Raw genomic sequence first — 5,000 nt, forward strand, 5'->3', positions numbered from 1 at the left:
GTTACCCCGACCTTTCGGCCTAGGAAGACACGCTGATTCCTTCAGTGTAGCGCGCGTGCGGCCCAGAACATCTAAGGGCATCACAGACCTGTTATTGCTCAATCTCGTGCGGCTAGAAGCCGCCTGTCCCTCTAAGAAGAAAAGTAATCGCTGACAGCACGAAGGATGTCACGCGACTAGTTAGCAGGCTAGAGTCTCGTTCGTTATCGGAATTAACCAGACAAATCGCTCCACCAACTAAGAACGGCCATGCACCACCACCCACCGAATCAAGAAAGAGCTATCAATCTGTCAATCCTTCCGGTGTCCGGGCCTGGTGAGGTTTCCCGTGTTGAGTCAAATTAAGCCGCAGGCTCCACTCCTGGTGGTGCCCTTCCGTCAATTCCTTTAAGTTTCAGCTTTGCAACCATACTTCCCCCGGAACCCAAAAGCTTTGGTTTCCCGGAGGCTGCCCGCCGAGTCATCGGAGGAACTGCGGCGGATCGCTGGCTGGCATCGTTTATGGTTAGAACTAGGGCGGTATCTGATCGCCTTCGAACCTCTAACTTTCGTTCTTGATTAATGAAAACATACTTGGCAAATGCTTTCGCTTCTGTTCGTCTTGCGACGATCCAAGAATTTCACCTCTAACGTCGCAATACGAATGCCCCCGCCTGTCCCTATTAATCATTACCTCGGGTTCCGAAAACCAACAAAATAGAACCGAGGTCCTATTCCATTATTCCATGCACACAGTATTCAGGCGGGCTTGCCTGCTTTAAGCACTCTAATTTGTTCAAAGTAAACGTGCCGGCCCACCGAGACACTCACTCAAGAGCACCCTGGTAGGATTGCAACGGGGTCCGCCTCGGGACGCACGAGCACGCACGAGGCGCGTCGCACGCCTTCAGCTCGCCCCACCGGCAGGACGTCCCACGATACATGCCAGTTAAACACCGACGGGCGGTGAACCAACAGCGTGGGACACAAATCCAACTACGAGCTTTTTAACCGCAACAACTTTAATATACGCTATTGGAGCTGGAATTACCGCGGCTGCTGGCACCAGACTTGCCCTCCAATAGATACTCGTTAAAGGATTTAAAGTGTACTCATTCCGATTACGGGGCCTCGGATGAGTCCCGTATCGTTATTTTTCGTCACTACCTCCCCGTGCCGGGAGTGGGTAATTTGCGCGCCTGCTGCCTTCCTTGGATGTGGTAGCCGTTTCTCAGGCTCCCTCTCCGGAATCGAACCCTGATTCCCCGTTACCCGTTACAACCATGGTAGGCGCAGAACCTACCATCGACAGTTGATAAGGCAGACATTTGAAAGATGCGTCGCCGGTACGAGGACCGTGCGATCAGCCCAAAGTTATTCAGAGTCACCAAGGCAAACGGACCGGACGAGCCGACCGATTGGTTTTGATCTAATAAAAGCGTCCCTTCCATCTCTGGTCGGGACTCTGTTTGCATGTATTAGCTCTAGAATTACCACAGTTATCCAAGTAACGTGGGTACGATCTAAGGAACCATAACTGATTTAATGAGCCATTCGCGGTTTCACCTTAATGCGGCTTGTACTGAGACATGCATGGCTTAATCTTTGAGACAAGCATATGACTACTGGCAGGATCAACCAGGGAGCTGCGTCAACTAGAGCTGAGCAGCCGGCCGCCCGGGAGTGTGTCCCGGGGGCCCGCGCGAACACGCAAGCGTCCGCTCAATTATTCTGCAAACAGGAGGAGGCTGAGCTCCCCTGCACCATACACCTCGAAACCCTCTCAGGTCCCGGCGGCGCGCAGCGCCGTCCTAAGTACTTGGTCGGGTTCGAGAGAGGCGCAATCGCCCGGGGTTTGGCGAGTAGACGCTTTAGGTGCGACCACCCGTGCTCCCAACTGAGCTTGCCGCTGCCGACAGAGGCCCGGGAGCGTGCTGTCGTGGCATTGCCGGCGGGAGACAACACGCGCCACCTACGGTGACCGGCAGCTCCAACGCCAGCGCCACAGAAGGACAAAAGCCCCACTTGGGTGCCGAAGCGAACTCTCCCAGCACAGCGCACGCGCCAACACGTCCGCACAGCTGCGATACAAACCACCTGCGAGAACCGCAGAGGCGACCGAGCAGCAGACGGCGTCGCGGCGCCGAGCGCCGGGCGGCGGCGCATCCTCAGCGCACACAGTCCTCAATCGGACCAGCACACTGCAGATGTCCACCGCGCTTCGCACCGGGCCCGCGAGGACCTACTTTGGCCGCACGGCGCCGCGTGCAGGGTGCGCCGGCGCGCAGCTGCGCCGCCTGCCGCCTCCGTCGGCCGGCGCGCCTGCCACTGGCCGCCCCCACCAGCCGGCTGTAGCGCGTGCGCCCACGCACCGCGCGGCCAGCACGCCGGGAGGCCCCCCCTCACCGGCCGGGGACGGTCCCACCCAGCCACCGCCGCGTATCGCTTCACACCCAGATGCCATTCACGTTCGTGGGCATGGTGGGTATCGCTGGAACAACCGGTTGGTAGCTCAACCGATCGTCGCCATCACTGATTCACCTCTAGCGAGAACAACCGCACCACAACGGTTTACCAGTTGTTCATTTGCGTAACGTCACCAGCAAACGTAGGCGTCCATCGCCATTTGCAAATTCAACGATTGTTGCATGCCTGTGTCAGGTGTCACGACACACTATGTCTGCCCACATACACGCAACAACATGTGCACGCTTCGCGAACACGTGGAAGGTGGCCCCCGTACGTATGCGATGTCCATTGCGCGAACGACTGTCAACCGGCCTCTGTCGCATGTCGCAGATGTGGAACGCAGTGCACCATGCTATCACGGTGTGTGAGAAGAGACGACTACGTCTGACAACACGCGCCACTACATCAACAGACGGCTCATGCTGATCGCCATCCAGGGCATACCACACTGCAATCCAGCTCTTATAGGGAGACGACACGTAGCTGAGTGCACAACATTTGGACCGCATGGTTCGCCGTTGTTGGCGCAGTCGTTGTACGGTCACATGTACCACGATGTATCATTCAGTACATGAGGACCAATGTGCAGTACAGTGTGTGATTTGGACGTACAACATCAGCGGACAGTTGACACAGGCCGTACCACAGCGTAGGCTAAGTGCTTCGCCATGCGAATGCCAATGAACAACTGCAAATGCCAATGAACAACTGCAAAGGGCATTGAGCATGTACGTCCTGCTGCCATCCACATTACAGTGTATAGCTGCAAGGTGTTTAACATGAAGCGATACACTGGGGACCGGGCAGTGCGAGTAGCAAACTATATTGCGGGGGTTGCAGTTAGGCAACACTACACTAATTTAACGCGTCGTATGACAATTACAGAGCAGGTTAAGGCCCAACGTGTGTTGGGTTAAGGCCCAACGTGTGTTGGGTTAAGGCCCAACGTGTGTTGGGTTAAGGCCCAACGTGTGTTGGGTTAAGGCCCAACGTGTGTTGGGTTAAGGCCCAACGTGTGTTGGGTTAAGGCCCAACGTGTGTTGGGTTAAGGCCCAACGTGTGTTGGGTTAAGGCCCAACGTGTGTTGGGTTAAGGCCCAACGTGTGTTGGGTTAAGGCCCAACGTGTGTTGGGTTAAGGCCCAACGTGTGTTGGGTTAAGGCCCAACGTGTGTTGGGTTAAGGCCCAACGTGTGTTGGGTTAAGGCCCAACGTGTGTTGGGTTAAGGCCCAACGTGTGTTGGGTTAAGGCCCAACGTGTGTTGGGTTAAGGCCCAACGTGTGTTGGGTTAAGGCCCAACGTGTGTTGGGTTAAGGCCCAACGTGTGTTGGGTTAAGGCCCAACATAGGTTGGGTTAAGGCCCAACATAGGTTGGGTTAAGGCCCAACATAGGTTGGGTTAAGGCGCAACATAGGTTGGGTTAAGGCGCAACATAGGTTGGGTTAAGGCGCAACATAGGTTGGGTTAAGGCGCAACATAGGTTGGGTTAAGGCGCAACATAGGTTGGGTTAAGGCGCAACATAGGTTGGGTTAAGGCGCAACATAGGTTGGGTTAAGGCCCAACATAGGTTGGGTTAAGGCGCAACATAGGTTGGGTTAAGGCGCAACATAGGTTGGGTTAAGGCGCAACATAGGTTGGGTTAAGGCGCAACATAGGTTGGGTTAAGGCGCAACATAGGTTGGGTTAAGGCGCAACATAGGTTGGGTTAAGGCGCAACATAGGTTAGGTTAAGGCGCAACATAGGTTAGGTTAAGGCGCAACATAGGTTAGGTTAAGGCGCAACATAGGTTAGGTTAAGGCGCAACATAGGTTAGGTTAAGGCGCAACATAGGTTAGGTTAAGGCGCAACATAGGTTAGGTTAAGGCGCAACATAGGTTAGGTTAAGGCGCAACATAGGTTAGGTTAAGGCGCAACATAGGTTAGGTTAAGGCGCAACATAGGTTAGGTTAAGGCGCAACATAGGTTAGGTTAAGGCGCAACATAGGTTAGGTTAAGGCGCAACATAGGTTAGGTTAAGGCGCAACATAGGTTAGGTTAAGGCGCAACATAGGTTAGGTTAAGGCGCAACATAGGTTAGGTTAAGGCGCAACATAGGTTAGGTTAAGGCGCAACATAGGTTAGGTTAAGGCGCAACATAGGTTAGGTTAAGGCGCAACATAGGTTAGGTTAAGGCGCAACATAGGTTAGGTTAAGGCGCAACATAGGTTAGGTTAAGGCGCAACATAGGTTAGGTTGAGGCACAATATAGGTTAGGTTGAGGTACCGTATAGGTTAGGTTAAGGTACAGTATAGTTTAGGTTAAGGTACAGTATAGTTTAGGTTAAGGTACAGTATAGTTTAGGTTAAGGTACAGTATAGTTTAGGTTAAGGTACAGTATAGTTTAGGTTAAGGTACAGTATAGTTTAGGTTAAGGTACAGTATAGTTTAGGTTAAGGTACACATTGTTGTATGGAAAGGTGTAATGGGGGGGGGGGGGGGGGGCGGCCGGTCGGTTTGTTGATTGTGATTATAGTAAGTGGATGCCTGCGGCATCATCTGATTTGCCACGTC

At 53.6% G+C, this 5,000-nt stretch overlaps 1 non-coding gene across 1 annotated transcript in view; it reads right to left on the reverse strand.

Moving 5' to 3' along the window:
- Positions 1 to 1,624, reverse strand: part of LOC126430896 (small subunit ribosomal RNA) — a 1,910-nt gene extending 286 nt beyond the window's left edge. The window contains exon 1 of the ribosomal RNA XR_007577401.1: positions 1 to 1,624. This exon is cut by the window's left edge and continues 286 nt beyond it. This is a non-coding gene — a ribosomal RNA (small subunit ribosomal RNA).
- Between the last annotated feature and the right edge of the window lie 3,376 nt (positions 1,625 to 5,000).

The sequence above is a fragment of the Schistocerca serialis genome, unplaced genomic scaffold, assembly GCF_023864345.2.
Source record: "Schistocerca serialis cubense isolate TAMUIC-IGC-003099 unplaced genomic scaffold, iqSchSeri2.2 HiC_scaffold_1064, whole genome shotgun sequence".
In the NCBI taxonomy this organism is placed as follows: Eukaryota; Metazoa; Arthropoda; class Insecta; order Orthoptera; family Acrididae; genus Schistocerca; species Schistocerca serialis.